We start from the raw sequence: 27,610 nt of genomic DNA on the forward strand, positions 1-27,610 counted from the left end.
TGTATACCACAGTGGAGGAAGGCTTCGTGCTTCCTACAGGATGGTTCCCACCTCTTCAACAGTAAATACTTATCATTTTGAAGTGAACGCATATTTTCTAGAATTACCTGCTGTATCATTGATATCTGTATACAGGATGATTCAGTTGCTCTTGCTAATGGGTTTTATGCAACCTGCAGTGCCTTCAAATACTACAAACGACATTGTTCGCATTCTCTCATTCACTATACGTGAAATATTTGTCCAACAAAAAAAATTAACAAGACTTTTTTTGTAGTAAATGTTAGGTAGTTAAATTTTAAACTGGTATAAGTTTTCGCTGTACGCTCTGGTTTATAAACTATTCAAGGAACAAGTTTCTACTTGTGACAATCAAGTATCTTTTCCTTGAATAGCTCGAAAGCCGTAGTCTACAGTAAAACGTATCTCTCTCTATCCAAGCATTAATCCTGACTTGTGGGGTCTGCTGTTATGGTTAAATGGACGTCGCATGTTAATTTTAAGGGGTGGCCAGATGCCATTCCTGTTGTCACCGCATACCCCATGGGATGGAATGAGTGTACCACAGCTGTCTGCATCTAGTGTAACCCATGGAATAGCGCGAACTTGTTTCAAATGTCTGCGAGTCGTGTAATTGAGGCGGAACGTGGGGTCGAGCCCAGTATTCACCTACTGGGATGTGGGAAACCACCTAAAAACCACATCCAGCCTGCCTGGCACACCGGCCCTCGTCATTAGTCCGCCAGGAGGATTCGATCCGCGGCCAGCCAGCCTACCCGAGTCCAGGAAGCAGCGCGTTAGTGCTCTCAGTTACCCTGCTGGGTCTCCAGCAAAAGCGTATATCAGCACAAAATTTATAAATGCATTAAATTTCCTGCAAAAAGGTGCTATTCACATTTTGTCTAGGACCACCAGTTTGCGCATAGCGAGCGAGAGAACGTGAAAATCCCGGATGTTGTTTTGGAAAGTGTTGTGGGTTGCATGAAACCCATCAGTAGGGGCAGTAAAATTGATGTGCATGTCTATGTTCCATCATAGCTCTGATGGAACAAGTGGAGTAATTTCAGATACCAGGAAACACTAACTGTGTTGTCACTGGCACAGCAACACTGTTTATGGGGGTGGGAGTGAGAAAATGGTGACATGTGAGCACAGTTCTGAAGTTTTGGAGCAGTTTCATCCAAAATTCGTACACATCTTACTATTTGGAAATTAAAGTGTTGTGGGACTTGATCTGTTATGGATGGACGTAGAGACAAACTTTCTTACTTTCCCTATCTAACATAAAATTTAGACAAATAACTAACAGGGCAATCACATAGTTTGTTGTAAAACTTCATTTTGTTTCTCTATTGCACTGAAGTTCTTGCTCATTGCGGAGTTCATTCATGCGTGTGCAACGGTGACTACACTGCCGCGAACCCTAGAGCAAAAGCAGCGTTCATATCACTCAAAATAAATTAACTTCCATATCGTCGATTTTAACAGCTCTTGTGGTATAATTCGGATATTTTTGTGCTAAATGAATTGCCAGAGCCATCGTGGTAGGGGATTGCAGTGGCTGCAGCGGGGGAAGCACGTGGTGTCCACGTGCGGAGCGACAATCGATATCCGCGATCGCTGGCCACGCATCGCACACGCACACCCACGCACGCGGCGAGCAGGAAGTGAAGAGCGCGCACGCATTTCCGTATCGATTGCCAACGCCAGCTGCGCGTCGAGTAATGTACCCGGGCCGCCATAAATCACACACAGCGTAAACAGACGCCTCTCCAACAGTCTTCTTATTGGCCGCCTAAACCAGCGAAAAACCCGCTGTACAGCAGCCACTGCACTGATGATAATTAAAGATGTATTACAGCAAACACTTAGCCACAAATAGCAAGTATTTATCGTGTAGCATTTACATGAAAGTCTATTTCTTTCATTTATGATACAAGTGTTCAACAAGTAATGCAACACTTTTTTCTCAGCCAATTTCGGTTGAAACAATGCAGAATTTGTTTCCGACATCTTGGAATATTCCTGCTTCATCCCCAATAGTTACATGCAGTTCCGATAGGTGCCCGTTCTATACGTAGCCTTCAAAAGGCCGTCTATAACGAAATTGCGTTCAACGCAAAGAGCTGTCATTCAGTTTACACTACTGGCCATTAAAACTGCTACACCAAGAAGTAATGCAGTTGATAAACGGGTATTCAATGGACAAATATATTACACTAGAAATGACATGTAATTAGATTTTCACGCAATTTGGGTGCATGGATCCTGAGAAAACAGTACCCAGAACAGCCACCTATGCCGGTAATAACGGCCTCGATACGCCTGAGCATTGAGTCAAACAGAGCTTGTATGGCGTGTACAGGTACAGCTCCCCATGCAGCTTCAACACGATACCACAGTAGTCACTGGCGTATTGTGATGAGCCAGTTGCTTGGCCAACACTGACCAGACGTTTTCAATTGGTGAGAGATCTGGAGAATGTGCTGGCCAGGGCACCAGTCGAACATTTTCTGTATCCAGAAAGGCCCGTACAGGACCTGCAACATGCGGCCGTGCATTATCCTTCTGAAATGTAGGTTTCGCAGGAATCGAATGAAGGGTAGAGCCACGGGTCATAACACATCTGAAATGTAACGTCCACTGTTCAATATGCCGTCAGTTTGTACAAGAGGTGACCGAGACGTGTAACCAATGGCACCCCATACCATCACGCCGGGTGATACGCCAGTATGGCGATGACGAATGCACGCTTCCAATGTGCGTTCACCGCGATGTCGCCAAACACGGATGCGACCACCATGATGCTGTAAACAGAACCTGGATTCATCCAAAAAAATGACGTTTTGCCATTCGTGCACCCAGGTTCGTCGGCGTTGAGTACAGCATCGCTTGCACTCGTACCCATCTGTTGACTCAGGGATCGAGACGTGGTTGCACGATCCGTTACAGCCTTGCGGATAAGATACCTGTCATTTCGACTGCTAGTGAATCGAGGCCGTTGGGATCCAGCAAGGCGTTCCGTATTATCCTCCTGAACCCAGCGGTTCCCTATTCTAGTAGCAGTCATTGGATCTCGACCAACGTGAGCAGCAATGTCGCGATACGATAAACCGCTATCGCGATAGGCTACAATACGACCTTTATCAAAGTCGGAAACGTGATGGTACGCATTTCTCCTCCTTACACGAGGCATCTCAACAACGTTTCACCAGGCAACGTCGGTCAACTGCTGTTTGTGTATGAGAAATCGTGAGAAATCGGTTGGAAACTTGTCACCACGCTGTAGGTGTCGCCACCGGCACCAACCTTGTGTGAATGCTCTGAAAAGCTAATCATTTGCATATCACAGCATCTTCTTCCTGTCGGTTAAATTTCGCGCCTGTACCACGTCATCTTCGTGGTGCAGCAATTTTAATGGCCAGTAGCGTACTTCAGTGGAAAACCAGAGCATCTCAGATATTCATAGGCGCTTCAAGAATGCCTATGGATACCTGGTTCAAAATGTTTCCAATGGCTCTGAGCACTATGCGACTTAACATCTGTTGTCATCAGTCGCCTAGAACTTAGAACTAATTAAACCTAACTAACCTGCCCGAGGTAGGATTCGAACCTGCGACCGTAGCAGTCGCACGGTTCCGGACTGAGCGCCTAGAACCGCGAGACCACCGCGGCCGGCCTATGGATACCTGGAAGTGAACAAAAGCACGGTGAGTCGTTGAGCGTCTGTCGTCATCGCAACAAGAACGCGCAAACATGTCCGATCTCCTGCGCGGCGGCCGGCGGGACACATTGTGGCTCATGCAGTGTAGAACGTGCGGACAGTCTCATTCGAGGTGATGGACAGATCGCAGGCACACACCTCGCTGCCCAACTGGATGATGATTCGGGGGGGGGGGGGGGGTGTTTTGGGGGAAGAGACCAAACAGCAAGGTGATCAGTCTCAATGGATTAGGGAAGGAAGTCAGCCGTGCCCTGTCAAGGAACCATCCCGGCATTCGCCTGGAGTGATTTAGGTAAATCACGGGAAACCTAAATGTGGATGGCCGGACGCGGGGTTGAACCGTTGTCCTCCCGAATGTGAGTCCAGTGTGGCCCAACTGGACTTCTCTGTTGGCAGTACTGAGACTTTAGTCCACCAGTTGGGGTACGCAGAGGTGTGTGCCGGCTGGGTTCCTCGTCCCCTAACAGAAGGCCACAAAGAGTAAAAAAAGGACCATCTGTGTGGAGCTGCTTGTGCTTTACGAGGCTGATGGTGACAAGTTTCTGTCGAACATCATCACAGGTGATGAAACATGGGTTCATCACTTCGAACAATCCATATTTGGATGCTCTGATGTGTTCTTTACAGCTTGTGTCAAATTAGTGAAAATTAGTTGTATCATAATTTACTCACTGAATCTTGAATTTTTTTAACTGTGGAAACTACGCCAAGAATAAAAGCGAAATACCACTGGCAATTACCAAAATGACAGAGGTGACGCACCTTTCCGAGACTCGGGAAGAGGTTAAGAAGAAAATCAAAATTCTGCGGACGACATATAAGCGGGAGTGCAATAAAATGGGAAAAAATTGAAATTCTTCGGCTCTTCCACGAACATTGTAGGCTATATGCTCCCACGTCGTGAAATTTTAGTCAACAGTCATTAGAGGACAAAGTAGAAGAGAATAAATTTTCGGATACTTGTGACTTCTTTTTCATTGTGAGAGCGTAATAACTCTACATAAATTATTAAAAGTGTTACTGTCCATTCGAAGGAAGTTGTAGTTATGAGGTTACAGTGTAACCATTCCCTTAAGGACTTGAATAATGATAACATGGTCGGGACCATGCTGGTCTTGTTATTGCCACGGAAAATACGGAATCATTACTCAAGTACTAAGTGTCCGGTTGCGGTCCCACTTCCGTCGGAGGTTCGAGTCCTCCCTCGGGCATGGGTGTGTGTTGTCCATAGCGTAAGTTAGTTTAAGTTAGATTAAGTAATGTGAAGGCTTAGGGACCGATGACCTCAGCAGTTTGGTCCCATAAGTCCTTAATACAAATTTCCAAATTTGATGGATTACCAGACACTTTCCCTTAAGATGTTTCATTTTGAACCGTTCCCTGGAGCAGCGTTTTGTTTCCTTGTTTTTGTTCTTCTTCTTCTTTAAGTATAGTGCAAGAATTAGTGTTAGAAAAGCGTTATCGGATCAGTAGCCGTTTCCAGTAGTGTCAAAATACAGTATACACGAACATCGTTGCTTCAAAAGCGAGGTTAACACAGTAATACCAAGGCATTTTTCATAACGCGTATTCCTGAGGAAGGAGGGGTTACTTTATGCCTACCCGAGAAAAAATTGTTGAATTTTATTAACAATATACTTCTTAAAGAGGTGCTGATGTATAATTAGGATCGAGAACATGAAAATTTATTTAGCAGTCTTTTGGAGATGTTAACGCACTTTCAATATTGCTTGCTACTGACTTTATGACCACCACAAAAAATTTAAGAAACACTGATTTCGCTCATGGTTGTCGACTTTTACTGTCAACATACTCCTTTAAGACATATTTATGTGTAAGTAACGCCCTGAACCGCGAAATATTGAACACGAAATTGACTGGGAAAAGTGAAATCTCTTAGGGAGACTAAAATTTTTGGGTTAAGTTTAACACAAAAATTTATAACAGAAATGGAATTTGGAAAAATGGTTGAGATGGCTCTGAGCACTAAGCTACTGAACATCTGAGGTCATCAGTCACCTACAACTTAGAGCTACATAAACCTAACTAACCTAAGAACATCACACCATCCACGCCCGAGGCAGGATTCGAAACTGCGTTGGTAGCAGCCGCGCGGTTCCAGACTGAAGCGCCTAGAACCGCTCGGTCACAACGGCCGACTGGAATTTGTAAGAAGCATTCATTAAAAACAATAAATATATTTTTTTTAATTTGAAAATATAAAGTAACTGACGATATTACAATATTCTCAGAAGGTGGGTACTTTATAGTACCTATCCCCCCCCTCCCCATCCCCTTGGTATTGCGAAAGTTAAACTGACAAACTTTTTTGGCGTGCGTACAGGCTTGGTTGACGAATTCATCGCTAGATAAGAGCGAATTTGACAAACAAGTTCGGTCGTTTACGAGAGCCTTAGTACTCGGGAAAACATAGCACTTCTGAAACGAGTGAGCCGTTTACAGTAGCCGTGTATATATAAGGCGGTGCCGGGCGCCGGAACGTCGCCAGCTGGCGCTATCGAGGGCAGCAGCGGCTGCGTGTCCCAGCCGCTGTAATCGCATTACTCGCGCCCATTGCTCGGCTGTTTGCTCGGCGGCTCTGAATCAATGCCGCCAGCGCCGCCCGCGGCCGCCTGCTGAATTATTCAGTCCGCCCCGGCTACGGCCGACGCCAGTGGCGGCGGCGGCAAATCCGGAAATACGAGCAGCCGACGCACACCTCTGACTAGACTATTAAATGTAAATCGGCCGCAGTACGTGTTTAATAGCACATAACCTGGTGTTACAGGACCGCGTTATTACGGCCACTGTCATTGCCGCAGGAAATCTGCTGTGAACTGAACAATGACACTGATAACACTAATCTAGAGCTCACGAATACAGAGCTAACACGGCACATAATATCTGTAAGTCTGTATGTCGTCAAACATAACGCAGGGAGAATATATCGTGACAAACAGGAATTGGAGGCAGTCTATGACTGAAATCCTGATCCCATGATTGTCGGCAGAAGTCGCCTTAGCCATTTTTCCATACGAGCATTCCTCCAGACCCGCAAATTGTCAGCGACGTTTCCTTCTTCACTTGAATACAACCAGTAGGCCCTCGTTCGGTCAGATAGCCTCTTGGTTAAGCTACTGCTGCCGAGTCTCGACTGATTACAAATTTTCGTTTTTCTCAACTTCTACGTTACACTGCAGAGTCAAATAGGTTTTCGCGTCATTGCGTCTTGATTGTTTTCATCCCTACTGAATAATTTCAGTTCAGTTCAGCGCATATAATTCAATTTGTACAACCACGCCAAGTCTGAAAAATACTGAAGGTGAAAAAAGAAGAAAAAGAAAGAAACAACAATGCACCGTGAAAGAATTATCCGAATGGGACGGAAATCGGTGCCAACGGCCTTCCCGCAATGGTAACACCAGTTCCCGTCAGATCACCGAAGTTAAGCGCTGTCGGGCTGGGCTAGCGTTTGGATGGGTGACCATCCGATCTGCCGAGCGCTGTTGGCAAGCACTCAGCCCTTGTGAGGCAAACTGAGGAGCTACTTGATTGACAAATAGCGGCTCCGGTCTCGGAAACGCATACGGCCGGGAGAGCGGTGTGCTGACCACATGCCCCTCCGAATCCGCATCCAGTGACGCCTATGAGCTGAGGATGACACGGCGGCCGGTCAGTACCGTTGGGCCTTCGTGGCCTAATAGGGACGAGTAAGTTTTTTTTATAGTTTTTGACAGAAATTGGTAGATGTACTTGTACGGAGAAACAAATGATTACAATTTCAAAACAAAATAAATGGATCATTTATTCAAGAGAAACAACTTCATGAACTGAACAAGTCAATAACTCGTCGGTCCACCTCGGGCCGTTTTGCAAGCTGTCGTTCGACTTGGCACTGATTGAGAGACTTGTTGGATGTCCTCGTGAGGGATATCGTGCCAAATTCTGTTAGATCGTCCAAGTCCGAAGCTGCTTGGGGGGCCATACCCGTAATGCGATCTTGCTGGTCAAGATAAGGTTTAACAAGCACGAAGACAGTATAAACTCTCGCCATGTGCGGTCGGCCATTATATTGCTGAAATGTAAGGCTACGATGACCTGCCAAGAATGGCAATGAAACGAGGCGTAAAATATCGTCGACTTAATGCTGTGTTGTAAGGGTGCTGGGGATGACAACTGCAGGGATCCTGCTACGAAAAGAAATGACACCCCAGACGATTAGTCGCGGTTGTCGGAGCGTTTGGTTGACCATAGTCAGGTTGGTATTGTGACTTTGCGCAGATAATATAATATTTGAATTAACTTCACATAGGACTAATAAAGGGCACTGGCTGTTAGTTTCAGAAAACAATGGCTTATATACTGACACACTTTCAAGTAAAATTATTTAATAAACTGAAAACTCAAAGAAATAAAAGTTTATTTGTGTGTTAATGACTTGACAAAATGAAACCACATCGTTCCAGAGACCTTTGCAAGTGTCAAACGTCTATGATGTGTGTACGCAGACTGAAGTGATGATTGAAAATATGCACCAATGGCAGGATTCGAACCCGAGTCTCTTGCCTACGAGGCAAACGCACTAGCCACTACGCCTCTCTAGCACGGTGGCTTTGCATAACTGCAAGGACTACCCTAGCAACATACCCAGGTTCGAATCCCAGCCTTGCTACAGATTTTCTTTCGTCACTTCATTCTGCATATACGCATCATAAATGTTTAAAACTTGAAAAGGTCTCTGGAATCATATAGTTACATTTCATAAAAAAAAGCACCTATGCCTGGGTTTCAGGCAGGATCCCCCGTCTCGTTCGGTGTCGAGGTTCTGTTCCAATGCAGTTGGAGAGCCTCTACAGTGCAGTTCGTGGCTAGGGAGAACACCTAGTGGGTGAGGCGTGAATGGGAATTTGGATTGGGGGCGGAAGCGTGCCAGAGCAGTCCGTACAATTGTGTGAAGCCGCAGCGTCAGGGTTGCGCAGTGGTTACTACGCCTGCCTATTAAGGGGGAGATCCGGGTTCGAACGGCAGCCTCGGTACAAATTTTCACCTGTCGCTTCAGTCTGCATACATACATCATTAATGTCTTTTATTTACTGTCATTACAAGTTCCACTTGATTCCCTGCCACTTCATCAGAAATCTCGACGAAGATAATTCAAAGCTAAGTAGGTCAGAAGAGACAACAAGATCCAAAAGTTTTTCACTGAAATAAATGTAGCTTATTAGTCGTATACGCCAACTGAGTAAATTTCCACGAAGTTGACTTTTATTTCATCGTCAATTGCAGAATTGTAAAATGTAATCTACAGATGTTGAAATAGTTGTTCTCAAGAAAGGGTTGTAGAACCGCAATATCAACAACGTATTTTTTTATCCGATAATAGTCATTAAAGACGACATTAGCTGGCACATACACGCCTTCTTTGCAACCCAAAACCAGTGGCTCATCAGGTGTGTGCTTTTCTTGTTACAACGCAGACGACAGTCAATCAGTATTTTGTATAATTATGAAATGTTAGTAAGTATTACATACGTAGAATATACAGTGTTTTGTGTTGATTATACGAGGGTGAGTTAAATGAAAACCTTAAATAGTTTTTAATTATTATTTATCGTGCAGAAGTGTTACAAATCTGTATCACTTTTCAACATAATCTCCCCCACGCTCAATGCAAGTCCTCCAGCGCTTACAAAGTGCATAAATTCCTTTAGAAAAACAAAAATCTTTTGGTAGTCCGCGCAACCACTCATGCACCGCGTGTCGTACCTCTTCATCAGAACGGAACTTCTTTCCTCCCATTGCGTCTTTGAGTGGTCCAAACATATGGAAATCCCTTGGGGCAAGGTCTGTTGAGTATGGTGGATGAGGATGTGGTTCATGGAAGTGAACTCAGATTTCGTCCCCAGTAACGATTCTTGCAAGGAAGCCATCACCTTCTCGTTCAAAGCGCCGAAGAAGTTCTTCACAAGCATCAACATGTCGTTCTCTCATTTCAGGAGTCAGCTGCCGTGGCACCCATCTTGCAGACACTTTGTGAAACTGGAGCACATCATGCACAATGTGGTGTGCTGATCCACGACTGATCTGTAAACATGCTGCAATGTCATTCAGTGTCATTCGGCGGTTTTCCTTCACTATGGCTTCAACAGCTGTAATGTTCTGTGGAGTCACAACTCGTTGTGCCTGACCTGGACGAGGAGCATCTTCCACTGAAGTCACACCATCTGCGAACTTCCTACTCCATTCGTAGTCTTGCTGCCGTGACAAACATGCATCAGCGTACTGAACCTTCATTCGTCGATGAATTTCAGTAGGTTTCAAAATTTCACTACGCTAAAATTTAATAACAGAACGCTGTTCTTCCCTGGCGCAAGTCGCAAGTGGGGCGGCCATCTTTATACTGACACTGCGACGTTATGTGTGCATCTGCACTATGCTGCCACCTTCACGCCATTCTGCACTCTGTTTGTAGCACTTACCAACTTACATGATAATGGCGCGAAATTTCGATTTGTTATTACAAATTTAAGGTTTTCATTTAACTCACCCTTGTAGTACTGTCATCGTCGTCGTCGTCATCGTCGCTGTTGTCTTCAGTCCGAAGTGTGGTTTGATGCAGATCGCCACAGTGCTCTGTCCTGAGCAAGCTTCTTCATCTCTGCACAACTACTGACACTGCGACGGTATGTGTGCATCTGCACTATGCTGCCACCTTCACGCCATTCTGCACTCTGTTTGTAGCACTTACCAACTTACAGGATAATGGCGCGAAATTTCGATTTGTTATTACAAATTTAAGGTTTTCATTTAACTCACCCTCGTAGTACTGTCATCGTCGTCGTCGTCATCGTCGCTGTTGTCTTCAGTCCGAAGTGTGGTTTGATGCAGATCGCCACAGTGCTCTGTCCTGAGCAAGCTTCTTCATCTCTGCACAACTACTGTAGCCTACATCCATCTGAACGTGCTTATCTCTTAGTCTCCCTCTACAATTTTTACCTCTCCCCATACTTCTCTCCGATACTAAACGAATCCTTGCTGCCTCAGGATGTATCCTATCAACCGATCCCTTTTTTTTCAGGCAAATTGTGGGACAACTTTATTTTCTCCCCAATTATCTTTAATACTTCGCTATTAGCTACGCTATCTACCCATCTAACCTTCGGCGTTCTTCTGCAGCACCACATTTCAGAAGCTTCTGTTGCCTTGTTATCCGAACAGCTTATCGTGCAGTTTCAATTCCGTACCAATTCGACTCTCCAGACATACCTTCAGGAAAGACGTCCTAACACTGAAATGTAAGCCCAGTGAAAGCAAATTTTTCTTCTCCAGAGGCGCTTTTCTTCCCACTGGTAGTCTACATTTTATACCTTCTCAACTGCGGCCATTGCTAGTTATTTTAACGCCAAAATAGCAAACCTTATCTAGTACTTTTAGTCCCTCATTTCCTAATCTACTTTCTTCAGCTTCGCGTGGTTTATTTCACATACATTGATTTGCTTTCGTTGATATTCAACTTACGTCCACCTTTCAAGACAGTGCGCATATCATTCAACCGCTCTTCCGAGCCCTTTGCTTTCCCTGATAGAATTACCAAGTCATCATCAAAGGTTAAAGTCTTTATTTGTTCCTGCTGAACCTCAATGCCTTCTCCAAATTTTTCTTTGGTTTTGTTTGAAGAATGCTTGCTCAATGTATAGACTGAATAATTTTAAAGATAGGCTACAACTGTGTCTCGCACCCTTCTTAACCATTGCTTCCCTGTCATGCCCTTTGGTTGTTATAACTGCCGTTTGGTTTTGAAATCTCCCCTTGGAAAAATTTATGAATTACTGTGCTGATAAACCTCTTACGTTACTTGATTTTCAAACAGATGAGCAAAACTGAACGTACTCAGACATTTCTCTATTTACTTATTCTGATCATCACTAAACTGACACACAATATTTTTAGCGCAACGCAACCTGGTTTTCAATAATCCCTACAAAATAATGGCCCTGACTAACAAAAACCTGTACCTTTCATGAATCACTTTCCTTACAAAAATCTTCGTTACTCGAACTACTGCAATACAGCGTGCGCCAATACTGCCAGCTAAACAATGGATTCTAACTACTGAAGGCACTAACTACTGATAGGCATAGTTAGCAAATGAAAGATTTTGATAGAGATCAAACAGTGTATTTACCTTAATAGTGTGAAAAAGTCATTATATTTTTATATATATACACTCCTGGAAATTGAAATAAGAACACCGTGAATTCATTATCCCAGGAAGGGGAAACTTTATTGACACATTCCTGGGGTCAGATACATCACATGATCACACTGACACAACCACAGGCACATAGACACAGGCAACAGAGCATGCACAATGTCGGCACAAGTACAGTGTATATCCACCTTTCGTAGCAATGCAGGCTGCTGTTCTCCCTTGGAGACGATCGTAGAGATGCTGGATGTAGTCCTGTGGAACGGCTTGCCATGCCATTTCCAAATGGCGCCTCAGTTGGACCAGCGTTCGTGCTGGACGTGCAGACCGCGTCAGACGACGCTTCATCCAGTCCCAAACATGCTCAATGTGGGACAGCTCCGGTGATCTTGCTGGCCAGGGTAGTTGACTTACACATTCTAGAGCACGTTGGGTGGCACGGGATACATGCGGACGTGCATTGTCCTGTTGGAACAGCAAGTTCCCTTGCCGGTCTAGGAATGGTAGAAAGATGGGTTCGATGACGGTTTGGATGTACCGTGCACTATTCAGTGTCCCCTCGACGATCACCAGAGGAGTACGGCCAGTGTAGGAGATCGCTCCCCACACCATGATGCCGGGTGTTGGCCCTGTGTGCCTCGGTCGTATGCAGTCCTGATTGTGGCGCTCACCTGCACGGCGCCAAACACGCATACGACCATCATTGGCACCAAGGCAGAAGCGACTCTCATCGCTGAAGACGACACGTCTCCATTCGTCCCTCCATTCACGCCTGTCGCGACACCACTGGAGGCGGGCTGCACGACGTTGGGGCGTGAGCGGAAGACGGCCTAACGGTGTGCGGGACCGTAGCCCAGCTTCATGGAGACGGTTGCGAATGGTCCTCGCCGATACCCCAGGAGCAACAGTGTCCCTAATTTGCTGGGAAGTGGCGGTGCGGTCCCCTACGGCACCGCGTAGGATCCTACGGCCTTGGCGTGCATTCGTGCGTCGCTGCGGTCCGGTCCCAGGTCGACGGGCACGTGCACCTTCCGCCGACCACTGGCGACAACATCGATGTACTGTGGAGACCTCACGCCCAACGTGTTGAGCAATTCGGCGGTACGTCCACCCGGCCTCCCGCATGCCCACTATACGCCCTCGCTCAAAGTCCGTCAACTGCACATACGGTTCACGTCCACGCTGTCGCGGCATGCTACCAGTGTTAAAGACTGCGATGGATCTCCGTATGCCACGGCAAACTGGCTGACACTGACGGCGGCGGTGCACAAATGCTGCGCAGCTAGCGCCATTCGACGGCCAACACCGCGGTTCCTGGTGTGTCCGCTGTGCCGTGCGTGTGATCATTGCTTGTACAGCCCTCTCGCAGTGTCCGGAGCAAGTATGGTGGGTCTGACACACCAGTGTAAATGTGTTCTTTTTTCCATTTCCAGGAGTGTATATATATCAGTTCATGACATCCAGTCTTACAGATTTACTGTCTCTGATGGACATACGTCCAGATCATCTGCTCTCAAAACTCTGCCATCTCTCTCCCCACATCCACCACTGCTAGCGCCTCACCTCCAACTGCACAGCGCTACGCGCTGTTCACATCCAACTGCCCAACACTACAATAGCGAATATTCCAACAACGTTAACCAGCCACATACTGCACACAACACAGTCAGTGATTTTCACACAGAGAGCTACTTAGCGTTACGAACATAAATACCTAAACAGCCTACTTACACTGCTACAACGGCAGTCTATGAAGATGTAGATAAGTTTCAAAAATGGTTCATATGGCTCTGGGCACAATGGGACTTAACTTCTGAGTTCATCGGTCCCCTAGAACTATTTAAAGCTAACTAACCTAAGGAAATCACACACATCCATGCCTGAGGCAGGATTCGAACCTGCGACCGCAGCGATCACGCGGTTCCAGAGTGAAGCTCCTAGAAGCGCTCGGCCACACCGGCCATCAAATGACACATGCGGTATAGTAGATGTACTGATAATGGTTTCAACATCGTCCGCCAACAGATAGCACTGTGGAATAGCTACCAGAGCAACATCTGTACCAGCCATTTAATAGGGGATGCTCACAGCCAGAAGGCTCAGTATTGTGCAAACTTGTGTAGCAGACAGGCAACCTCGCCACAGGGACGTACTCGTGCTTCCTACAACCAAACGAGCGAGTCTGAATCAGATGGGACTGTGGCTTTCCCAGTGGGGAGATGGTCGTTTCGCAAAATGCCACACAAGGTGTACATGCTGCGCCAGTTGTGCAACGATACTCTAGTATCAGTGGTCAGGTGAACATTCTCAAACCTGTAGGCGAGGTTCTGGACGTCTACACGGCACAGACACCCGCGAGGATCCTCATATTGCAAGGACAGCAGTTGTAAGGTGTCAGGCATATCCAACACCTTCCATGAAAACCCTGACATGATAAGCAAATCCAGTAGTATGTCACATAGCTCCGAATAAAGCGTGACATTAAATTAACTAAAGTAATATGAGTAAGGAGTGAGCAAATAGAATACCACAGACTAAGAGCAAATGGAATACCACAGACTAACACAAGAATGCCTAAATGCATGTAATACCTTCCCACAGAGAGACAGATGCAGTTCCGAGGGGAGAAACGAGAACAGAAGCCGAGAAGAGCCGTGTTAAGCTGGAAGGCCCTACGATAAGGGACGGACACCCACATCTCCAGTTAACCGCTATGACCACCCCAGCCGCAAGTTTTAGCGTGAGACTTTTTCGCCTCTCTGTCATGTCAGGACCACCCCCCAGCCCATGTTAAAAGATAGAGCCCTCCAGAAGAACAGTATAGATCTTACGATAACACTAAAAGGACCACACCAGCTGCAAGTTTTAGCGTGAGACTTTTTCGCGTCTCTGTTACGTTGCAGACTTTAAAAACATTGCCCCATCATGAAAAGTATAACGTTTCTCATTGGATACACAGAATTTTTGAAGGCGGAGCTTAAGGTTAACATTAAGACCCTGATTGGTCAGAGGAAAACACAGCCAGATAGTTTTTTTAAACCAACTTCGGAAAATTGTAATAAGGAGAAGTTAGGTGAGAGTTGCTTCTGAGACGGCGAGGTGAGCGGAGCTGTGCTGTCTGCCGCCCCTGACGAACACCGACAGGGTAATGAACGCACGCGATGCCGCATAACAGCGCATAAAGCTTCACTCAGAACTGCAGAAGTCTCATCTGTTACACCCCCTTTTTGTGTAATATTAGTGTCGATCGTCAATTAAAGCTCATGGTGTTCACATTTGCCTCTCGATGTAAAAATCTGAAACGCGATGATTTTTCTGTTATATACACTCCTGGAAATTGAAATAAGAACACCGTGAATTCATTGTCCCAGGAAGGGGAAACTTTATTGACACATTCCTGGGGTCAGATACATCACATGATCACACTGACAGAACCACAGGCACATAGACACAGGCAACAGAGCATGCACAATGTCGGCATCAGTACAGTGTATATCCACCGTTTGCAGCAATGCAGGCTGCTATTCTCCCATGGAGACGATCGTAGAGATACTGGATGTAGTCCTGTGGAACGGCTTGCATGCCATTTCCACCTGGCGCCTCAGTTGGACCAGCGTTCGTGCTGGATGGGCAGACCGCGTCAGACGACGCTTCATCCAGTCCCAAACATGCTCAATGGGGGACAGATCCGAAGATCTCGCTGGCCACGGTAGTTGACTTACACCTTCTAGAGCAAGTTGGGTGGTACGGGATACATGCGGACGTGCATTGTCCTGTTGGAGCAGCAAGTTCCCTTGCCGGTCTAGGAATGGTAGAACGATGGGTTCGATGACGGTTTGGATGTACCGTGCACTATTCAGTGTCCCCTCTACGATCACCAGAGGTGTACGGCCAGTGTAGGAGATCGCTCCCCACACCATGATACCGGGTGTTGGCCCTGTGTGCCTCAGTCGTATGCAGTCCTGATTGTGGCGCTCACCTGCACGGCGCCAAACACGAATACGACCATCATTGGCACCAAGGCAGAAGCGACTCTCATCCCTGAAGACGACACGTCTCCATTCGTCCCTCCATTCACGCCTGTCGCGACACCACTGGAGGTGGGCTGCACGATGTTGGGGCGTGAGCGGAAGACGGCCTAACGGTATGCGGGACCGTAGCCCAGCTTCATGGAGACGGTTGCGAATGGTCCTCGCCGATACCCCAGGAGCAACAGTGTCCCTAATTTGCTGGGAAGTGGCGGTGTGGTCCCCTACGGCACTGCGTAGGATCCTACGGTCTTGGCGTGCATCCGTGCGTCGCTGCGGTCCGGTCCCAGGTCGACGGGCACGTGCACCTTCCGCCGACCACTGGCGACAACATCGATGTACTGTGGAGACCTCACGCCCCACGTGTTGAGCAATTGGGCGGTACATCCACCCGGCCTCCCGCATGCCCACTATACGCCCTCGCTCAAAGTCCGTCAACTGCACATACGGTTCACGTCCACGCTGTCGCGGCATGCTACCAGTGTTAAAGACTGCGATGGAGCTCCGTATTCCACGGCAAACTGGCTGACACTGACGACGGCGGTGCACAAATGCTGCGCAGCTAGCGCCATTCGACGGCCAACACCGCGGTTCCTGGTGTGTCCGCTGTGCCGTGCGTGTGATCATTGCTTGTACAGCCCTCTCGCAGTGTCCGGAGCAAGTATGGTGGGTCTGACACACCGGTGTCAATGTGTTCTTTTTTCCATTTCCAGGAGTGTAGTTATTGAGAAGCCACATCAGCCACTGTAATTTACAAGTTAGATAAATAATTAAAGATAATTGAGGGTCACTGTAGACCATTTTGATAGTTTTCTCTCTTGTGAAACTTAATTTAAACCTAGATTATAGATGTGATATGGCATATGTCATCCTTCGATCCATTATGGAACTTGGAAACCCACTCGGGGAATATTCGTTCACATTTTTGTTGAACGCAGTTTGTTTTTACCATCCTGTGTTAAACATTTCCTTTTATGAATAGTGCAATTTATAAACAATGTTTTGTGAGTAGAATAAAATTTCCAGTGGTAAACTTAACTGGTTTTTCGACGTTATTTTACCAGCTAATTAAAAATAGGAAAGCCTTGACCTCCTTCCACTAAATTTAGTTAGAAGGACGCATTGACGCCATCATTCGAATTTCAAAGTGCCCTGCAAATCAACACCGAAATTCATCATAGCGTAACACATTCAAGACAGCGCAGAGGGGCGTGGAGACAGCGCCGCTTCACAGCCAACACTCCACATTTCGTGCACCTGCACAGATGGTGTTTAGGTCTCCCTGCTTTAAACAGCGTGCGACCGCAAATGTCTCTAGCAGTCCTATCCCGACCGACAATTATTACTGATCCTAGAATTCCCATTTGGACTTTTCAGTGATCAGATAAGTTTTTACTGAAAGAGGATGTTTTCTGGTGTAAAGTTCAGTAAAATTATTATCTTATCTAATAGGATAAAACATATATAACTTATTTTAAAACATGGCCCAAAGGAGTGCATGTTCTGAGGTATCCCTTCAGATGGAGATTGTGGCTAAAAGGTTGAAGTTCTAGCGATCGTATGGAATACCACGATGTTGACTTGTGACTCTACAACATACGAAAATTTAAAACTGCCTGTTCAAACCAAACTGTAGATTTCACCAAACTCTGTGTATCGCCAAATTTTACTGGATTTATTCATTTCAAACTACGTACACATAGGAGTAAACCTGCTGAAAGTGTTTCTTACATCAGATTACACGTTTTTGCTAACTTTGAACTTTCTATCCCACTTTCCTGAGAGAAAAAAAAAATCGAGAAAAATTTGTGATAACTTCCAATATCCTTACTTCACTTTCTTCATATATCGTCAAAAGTCATTTCTCTTCATATACCGTAACTTAATGATAGACAAGTTATAAAACGAATGGCTGCTATTAATTTCAAGTGAGTGCACGAAAACTGTGACACTGTATAGTTGCACTAGGCATGGGCAGCATTCCGTCGTAATCAAAACAGGCCGAGGCGCTGTCTGCATGCAGAGACCACATAAATATCAGAGATTAGACACAGAAGCCCATACTACTCTCCCCGTAAGTATTTCAAAGACTCATAAAATTACAGAAGACTTTATCTTCTACGTGAATGATGATGAGGACAGTCCAAGGCCAAATTAGATTATCACTTCAGTACATAATATATACATCAAACCTATGCTACAACTTCAGTTTAAATCTTTTCTACATCTACAACATGTATGTTACAATTTTAGGACATTAAATTTACATCCAGTAGGACGCTACTTTCTTTTCATTCATTTATCTGTTAAAACAATTTAATTCGCCCCCTGTTGCGTACATACATGCTGAATACCTCTGCCTTCTCGAGAATGACTCTACACTACTGTGCTCACGTTCTCATTGAGTATGAATCATTTGTCATCTTTTGGTGACAATGTCAATTTACACTGATTTACAATGGAAAATGCATATAACTTGCATCGAATTAGGTAGCGAACAGTAGATTTATCAACATCATCTCAGACGCATTCTCAGACATCGTCAGTGCTTAATTCCTTTCCTGATGAGTGTGTCACACCTTTTGATCTACCCATATACGATGTATTTCATTTTCGAGACAGTACATTTTTTGCCCTCAGTCCTGTGAATTTTGTCATAGTGTCCCCCCAAAATTCATCTTTCATTTAACTCACTCTCCTTTTATTGACACATGAGATATTGTGAATGTTATTATGAGGGTAGCCTGAAGCGTCAAAAAATCTACACACATCACTTTTAATAACATTATAAATATTGAGTTATCTATGCCCATGTAACACATGTTAACATTTTACATCTACAGAAATCGAGAAGAAGCATTTTACAAATATTTACAAAGGCCATTCTTAATTCTATGGATTTTTCAAAAACAATGTTAAGTTTATTTAATGCAATACCAACAAAATTTTTCTTAAATACGATACTGTGTTTCAAATTTGGTGTTGGAATCAGATCAGAAACTCAGTATCTCCCTTTCAAACTTGCTACTAACTTCATATCACTTACTTTTTGCACATTATGCACAGTTTGCCAAAAACACCATTATTAATTAGTTTGAAAAAGTCTTTTTGGAAACTTCTTTGCATTCATGCATTCCTCAGCATTAATATCGATGTATATTTTCATGCAGTTAATTTGATGGAATGATAATATCTGGTTAATTTTGCTTAGAATAGGATTATTTTTTAGATATTTCTTTAAATGTCTGTAGAGAATCACAAAATTTATTTATCATATAATGTATACATCAGCTTCTTTGGGACTCACAGCCTGTTGATGCAAGTGATGGTACCATTCTCTCTGGGCTCTCTGGGCATAACGGCAGATCAGAGTAATGTCACTATTGCCATCTTACTCAAGTTGTATGCCCAGCAGTAACTTGTTTGGATAAATATATGACCGAAATTGATAATGGAAAATTGTTAAGTGCCGGGCAGAAGGTTGTCCTACTTGTTACAATTTCGATGTAACTTGGGACAATTTGTTACAATTTTACTGTAAATTGGAACAATTTGTTACAATTTTTATTGGATCATGAAGTAATTTGTTACAATTATTGCTATAGCATGGGGCAATTTGTTACAATTTTATTTGATGGTTATCCGTAACAGGATATAAATAGTGACATATGGGGCTGAAGATTGTTATGTATGTAGTATCTATGCAGAGAGCTTTCAAAAACACTTTCAGCATGTGCTGGCAGGTTTAATGTCCTGAACTCCACAGTGCATATCTTTAAATGTAAGGGTTAGCTTTGACAGCATTATACTGATAGAAGATTATCTTTTTCTAGGTAAGCATTTGGAAGAAGAAGTGCCCTGCAAATGCTTTGTAGGTAAGAGGAGACATAGTACTAAACATTTTATTTGATGCTTTGTATTGCAGTTAATACCATTAACAGATTAGATGGTATCTTTGTCCTTTCAGAATTAAGTCAGCAGTTGTAGGCCTATAAGGATTTAAATATGATGTATATAGTTTTGTGCTACAACAAGTAGCTGCTATACTCATAGATGGCCGGCAAGTTATAACTAAGGTTCTCTCACTGTAGTACAGGATCTGACATTCAGCAGACTGCTAGAGAAAACCCAGAAGACGAACTCTCGTGTAATCACCACCAACAGCAGCAGGAGATTGATGAAGTATAGTTACATACACCAAGAAACATGTTGTGAGAGCTGTGTAGAAACGTAAATTACATTATGGTAATGGGCGACGATGAAGTAAAATGGTGATCATGTTCATTAGGTGTGGACCTTATGAAAACAGTTATCATGCAATCTCATAATTGCCTATCACTGAAAAAACTGAAGAAAATTTTGACTACTCCTATGAGATCAAGGTTTGGCAGTGACTGATGTAAGAGAAATGATGAGATTGTATTTGGAGGATAAAAATTCCCCATAAAGTATCTGTTTTCTATTTGTTTTCCTTCAGCTTCTGTGAGCTATGACTTACAAAATTGAATCTAAACACCATGGGGCAATTTTTTACAATTTTACTATAACTTGTGCAATTTGTTACAATTTTTGCTGTGAATAGAGACAGTTCACTCACACACACACTGTTTGTAAAGTTTTAAGACTCAGTAGTTGACTTATACTTTTCAGTTATGGGACATGCATTGTATGATTACTAGTATATGGATGCCCATTAGTGGATATTAATATGAGACATGTCCATCTTCCATCTTTATAACTGTCTTAACCCTGCTGAGAATGCTTTCAATGATCTGTCTGTATAAGTATGGCGAATGGTTGTTGATTATTCATCAAGATTCAAAACCTGAGAAGGTAGTGATATTGAATGGTGGGATCCACAGCAAAGTCAATGGTCAAACTCATATCAGAGATGATTCATTGGTTTCAGGAGAGAACTTGGGGCAGCCTAGTTTACATAAGAATGTTATGGTCCATAAGCCATTCCTCCACAGATACTGTTAGACGACATAGTGCATCTTCATACTGATATGAACCATGAACCATGGACCTTGCCGTTGGTGGGGAGGCTTGTGTGCCTCAGCGATACATATAGCCGTACCGTAGGTACAACCACAACGGAGGGGTATCTGTTGAGAGGCTAGACAAACGTGTGGTTCCTGAAAAGGGGGAGCAGCCTTTTCATTAGTTGCAGGGGCTACAGTCCGGATGATTGACTGATCTGGCCTTGTAACAATAACCAAAACGCCTTGCTGTGCTGGTACTGCGAACGGCTGAAAGCAAGGGGAAACTACGGCCATAATTTTTCCCGAGAGCATGCAGCTTTACTGTATTATTAAATGATGATGGCGTCCTCTTGGGTAAAATATTCCGGAGGTAAAATAGTCCCCCATTCGGATCTCCGGGTGGGGACTACTCAAGAGGATGTCGTTATCAGGAGAAAGAAAACTGGCGCTCTACGGATCAGAGCGTGGAATGTCAGATCCCTTAATCGGGCAGGTAGGTTAGAAAATTTAAAAAGGGAAATGTATAGGTTAAAGTTAGATATAGTGGGAATTAAGGAAGTTCGGTGACAGGAGGAACAAGACTTCTGGTCAGGTGACTACAGGGTTATAAACACAAAATCAAATAGGGGTAATGCAGGAGTAAGGTTAATAATGAATAGGAAAATAGGAATGCGGGTAAGCTACTACAAACAACATAGTGAACGCATTATTGTGGCCAAGATAGATACGAAGCCCACACCTACTACAATAGTACAAGTTTATATGCCAACTAGCTCTGCAGATGACGAAGAAATTGAAGAAATGTATGATAAAATAAAAGAAATTAATAAGATAGTGAAGGGTGACGAAAATTTAATAGTCATGGGTGACTGGAATTCGGTAGTACGAAAAGGGAGAGAAGGAAACATAGTAGGTGAATATGGACTGGGGCAAAGAAATGAAAGAGGAAGCCGCCTGGTAGAATTTTGCACAGAGCACAACTTAATCATAGGTAACACTTGGTTCAAGAATCATAAAAGAAGGCTGTATACATGGAAGAAGCCTGGAGATACTGACAGGTTTCAGATATATTATATAATGGTACGACAGAGATTTAGGAACCAGGTTTTAAACTGTAAGACATATCCAGGGACAGATGTGGACTCTGACCACAATCTATTGGTTGTGACCTGTAGATTAAAACTGAAGAAACTGCAAAAAGGTGGGAATTTAAGGAGATGGGACATGGGTAAACTAAAAGACCCAGAGGTTGTACGGAGTTTCAAAGAGAGCATAAGGGAGCAATTGACAGGAATGGAGGAAAGAAATACAATAGAAGAAGAATGGGTAGCTTTGAGAGATGGGTAGTGAAGGCAGCAGAGGATGAAGTAGGTAAAAAGACGAGGACTAGTAGAAATTCTTGGGTAACAGAAGAAATATTGGATTTAATTGATGAAAGGAGAAAATATAAAAATGCAGTAAATGAAGTAGGCAAAAAGGAATACAAACATCTCAAACAGATCGACAGGATGTGCAAAATGGCTAAGCAGGGATGGCTAGAGGACAAATGTAAGGATGTAGAGGCTTATCTCACTAGGGGTAAGATACATACTGCCTACAGGAAAATTAAAGAGACCTTTGGAGAAAAGAGGACCACTTGTATGAATATTAAGAGCTCAGATGGAAACCCAGTTCTGAGCAAAGAAGGGAAAGCAGAAAGGTGGAAGGAGTATATAGAGGGTCTATACAAAGGCGATATACTTGAGGACAATATTATAGAAATGGAAGAGGATGTAGATGAAGATGAGATGGGAGATACGATACTGCGTGAAGAGTTTGACAGAGCACTGAAAGAACTGAGTCGAAACAAGGCCCCCGGAGTAGACAACATTCCATTGGAAATACTGACGGCCTTGGGAGAGCCAGTCATGACAAAACTCTACCATCTGGAGATCAAGATGTATGAGACAGGTGAAATATCCTCAGACTTCAAGAAGAATATAATAATTCCAATCCCAAACAAAGCAGGTGTTGACAGATGTGAAAATTACCGAACTATCAGTTTAATAAGTCACAGCTGCAAAGTACTAACGCGAATTCTTTACAGACGAATGGAAAAACTAGTAGAAGCCAACCTTGGGGAAGATCAGTTTGGATTCCGTAGAAAAGTTGGAACACGTGAGGCAATACTGACCCTACGACTTATCTTAGAAGCTAGATTAAGGAAGGGCAAACCTACGTTTCTACCATTTGTAGACTTAGAGAAAGCTTTTGACAATGTTGACTGGAATACTCTCTTTCTAATTCTGAAGGTGGCAGGGGTAAAATACAGGTAGCGAAAGGCTATTTACAATTTGTACAGAAACCAGATGGCAGTTATAAGAGTCGAGGGACATGAAAGGGAAGCAGTGGTTGGGAAGGGAGTGAGACAGGGCTGTAGTCTCTCCCCGATGTTATTCAATCTGTATATTGAGCAAGCAGTGAAGGAAACAAAAGAAAAATTCGGAGTAGGTATTAAAGTCCATGGAGAAGAAACAAAAACTTTGAGGTTCGCCGATGACATCGTAATTCTGTCAGAGACAGCAAATGACTTGGAAGAGCAGTTGAACGGAATGTATAGTGTCTTGAAAGGAGGATATAAGATGATCATCAACAAAAGCAAAACGAGGATAATGGAATGTAGTCGAATTAAGTCGGGTGATGCTGAGGGAATTAGATTAGGAAGTGAGACCCTTGAAGTAGTAAAGGACTTTTGCTGTTTGGGGAGCAAAATAACTGATGAATGAGAGGACATAAAATGTAGACTGGCAATGGCAAGGAAAGCGTTTCTGAAGAAGAGAAATTTGTTAACATCGAGTATAGATTTAAGTGTCAGGAAGTCATTTCTGAAAGTATTTGTATGTAGTGTAGCCATGTATGGAAGTGAATAATGGACGATAAATAGTTTGGACAAGAAGGTAATAGAGGGTTTCGAAATGTGGTGCTACAGAAGAATGCTGAAGATTAGATGGGTAGATCACATAACTAATGAGGAAGTATTGAATCGGATTGGGGAGAAGAGAAGTTTGTGGCACAACTTGGCCATAAGAAGGGATCGGTTGGTAGGACATGTTCTGAGGCATCAAGGGATCACCAATTTCGTATTGGAGGGCAGCGTGGAGGGTAAAACTCGTAGAGGGAGACCAAGAGATGACTACACTAAGCAGATTCAGAAGGATGTAGGTTGCAGTAGCTACTGGGAGATGAAGAAGCTTGCAGAGGATAGAGTAGCATGGAGAGTTGCATCAAACCCGTCTCAGGACTGAAGACTACAACAACAACATGAACAGTCATTATCTCCAAAGTGCTCTTCTGTTGTATGCAGTACAAAATTCTGCAAAATGTGTTCATATCCTAATTACAAATAGATCCAATAACGATATCGTAACATATGATGGTGGACAACATTCTCCAACGGTATAGTGATAATCTCCACTCGAAATCACTCCATTCCAATCATTCACTGTCCAGTGATGTTGCACTTTACACCATCTCCAGCAATTCTTACCACCAACTTCACTGAGCTCTACTCACTGAACCATTCTGCTGTTACTGCTTCTCTAGTGACAGTACAACACTCCCTGTGTACTTTAATACTGATGGGTTCAGCTCTCACAACATCTAATGATCATTTTTGCTTTGCATAGGAGTGTGTCTGAATACTTCTGATATGACAGTGTGTACTGTCGGATTCTGCTGTAGAATAATATATGATATCTGGTCATTGACACCAACTGCCAGTTTATGGTATACTGGAATATATGTAAACTAACTGTCTTCATTTCCGAGTATAATGGGAAATTTGTAGATGTTAAATAATGAATGAGCTGCTTGGTGTATTAAAGCATGTAGACTATTATTACCATATGTATCTGGACTTGGATATAATGCTACATTTAGCTGAAGCTTTAAAAAATGGTGATGTCTGTCTGCCTAACAGTAGTTCTGTGTGTAAGAAGACTAGCAAGAACTTGGGGGAATTTTATTTTTGGTGTAAGATGGATAGTTTTGTTAATATGTTGCTCTAATATAGGGCAGTTTGCTGCAATTTTTTTTTATTATCTGTGGCTGTGAATTCTATCGGAAATTCTAAAAGAACCTTTCGTACAAATCGATTTTAATGCACAATATTTGATGATTTGGATCCATAACTGATTGATTTTGAGAAAAATGGTTGATATTGGTACAAAATTTACTGATTTTGACACAAAAAAATAAAACTCATCTTTTGCCATACACTATACTTATTTTCCTTATAATTTCAAACATATGTTCGATATCCTATCGAAAAGCCTACTCTTTTGGCAAAAAAAACATGATGTAGACTGTCCTCATCAATATATGAATACCATGTTGAAATGTGTATTAAAATATCTCTTTATGATAATCTACATATGTCTTATATATAGTATCATATAAAAGTGGGTGATAGCAGGTAGTTGAAATTACAATAGTCCTAATGTAATACTTGTATGAACTATCTCTGGAGGGCTTAAATTAAGTCAGAAGCAACAAGAAAGCATTAATCAGGACCAGATTTCGGATAAAACGTGGATTTATGTTACGTCACACATCGTACTTTGATGTCAACAATTTACACGATGTTATTTTCTATTATACTCAGTGAGAAAGATTTTGAATGTATGATTCTGGTGTCTTGATAATTTTCCGCTATCACGTTCCGTCGTACACTCTTACAGAATACGGAGGAAATTTTTACGATTGTACATTTATTAAAGGATAGATATGTGGTATCATCTACCTCTTATAATGTAGCTCGACACACAATGCGTGGATTAAATTTTTATAGCTTCCGTTGTAAATTGTAGTTACTTCCGCTGTATACAGTTTTCTTTTCTAAATGTTTCTGTAAATCAGTGCCATATTACTAATGTTGTAATTGCAAGTGCTTCTGACATATGGGTGTAGGCATCTCGAATTCCAGAGTCACATAAACATAATTGTTATGTTACAGAGGGTTTGTGTGGTAATGGGATTGTATATTTTCCACGGTATATATCCTGTTCTCTTAAATTGTTTTGATAGATGTTTCTAATAGCTTGTTTAACATTACTAATCTTTGTTTGTTAATTTGTTTCCTGTGATTATCTTTAGGAATTTGCAACCATGTAATATTTATGTTTTTCTTTTCTTGACCTATCTCCATTTCTGTTTCACCTACCATATGTCCATCTATAATGGGTATAAATAAGGGCGTTACAAATAAAGTAAGCATTGTGTATGGTGGTAACATGCTGATGTCATGATGGCTGCCATAGGTTCGCTGACGATCATAACGCTATTTTTGCTTTCTCCGTTGCTTCACCGTGTCTGCCAGCTATGGTTATAGACACAGGCGGGTTTCTCAATATGTGTAGCTTTGTCAACGTTTTCGTGTATGTTATTACACTGTTATGGGCTTTTAGAGAGCCTGTAGACATGCTGAGAAAGTGGGAATCAGGTGTTGGTCAGTGTTTTCAAAGGAAATATTTGAAACTTTAAGATGACAATGTAATCACTGCTGTTGTATCAAGAGTTGAACTACACAGGTACTATCGCTATTACCTCTGTTTCCATTTAGCTTTCCAAACCGAAAACATTAGGAGTAGCCGTGCCTCACTTCAATGTATCTTTAGCTAAAACCTGTGCTGTGCAAATTCTCTCTCTAGAGTGAAATAAACCAGTTAAATGTTTTATATGTCAAAACTGTTCGTCCATATTGAATGTAAACGTATATTTCTGCACAACTGGGATTGGAACATAAAGAGTATTGTTCTCGTCGCTACCTGAATTAAGGAATTTTATGACTTCTTCGCAAGATAATACGTTTGATTATAAGTGAAACACATATCTCAATTACAAAAATAAAAAATTGACAGCAAAAGTGTACTAGCAAATAGGAGGTTATGTTTCAGGACCAGATAATAGATTAAATACAAAGAAATACTACTCGTTAAAGCTAAACAAGTAAGCAGTGTTTCACAGGAATATTTGGGAAAAATGTTTCTATTCCAGAAACATCACTGCTTTGGTGTATTTTTTGGTGTTACAGAAGGCTAAACTCCAGTTCACCGAGAGGCAATCGCCAATGTGACTATGCAAACACAAAAGGGGAGATAAAAGTTATTTACTTAGAATGATGTCAATCTTTATTGATAACAATGTCAGGATAAAACGGAAGGCTCGAAATAAATTTTGACTGAAAGCAAATTGGGCAGCAGTTAGATACAGTTGGATAAGACTTATTAAACCGCTGGTGACCCACAATGGCTTCCGCTATAAGCGTGCCTTTTCACTTACTCATTAACTACCGACTTTCCTTTTTGGAGCGTTTGGTGCAGAGTGTTTTGAAAGCAGTCGGGCGGCCCGCCGCGGCAGGTTTTCTCGCTGTGTGTGGCGACGCCGGCCGTGTGGTTTATCGACAGGCGGGGGGTGGTGAGGGGGTGGGGCGCCTGTCGAGGGTCAATTAAAGCGACGGCGGCGGCGGCAGCGGCGGCGGCGGCCGCGGGGGCGGCGGGGGTGGCTATCGAGCGCTCCGACACCTCCCACTGGGCGTCGATATCGCGGGGGCCGAACTGCCACTGCCGATCCTCCTGTGGCCACGCACAACTGCCTCTAGACCGCACCGGTATTTGGTGTCCGGCAA

At 43.3% G+C, this 27,610-nt stretch overlaps 1 protein-coding gene and 1 pseudogene across 1 annotated transcript in view; both read left to right on the forward strand.

Moving 5' to 3' along the window:
- LOC126272170 (protein naked cuticle homolog 2-like) overlaps window positions 1-27,610 on the forward strand; it is a 1,268,099-nt gene that overhangs the window by 360,707 nt on the left and 879,782 nt on the right. The window lies entirely within an intron of this gene.
- LOC126274582 (5S ribosomal RNA) lies at window positions 7,119-7,236 on the forward strand (annotated as a pseudogene).

Source organism: Schistocerca gregaria, chromosome 5 (genome assembly GCF_023897955.1).
Source record: "Schistocerca gregaria isolate iqSchGreg1 chromosome 5, iqSchGreg1.2, whole genome shotgun sequence".
NCBI classification, from domain to species: domain Eukaryota; kingdom Metazoa; phylum Arthropoda; class Insecta; order Orthoptera; family Acrididae; genus Schistocerca; species Schistocerca gregaria.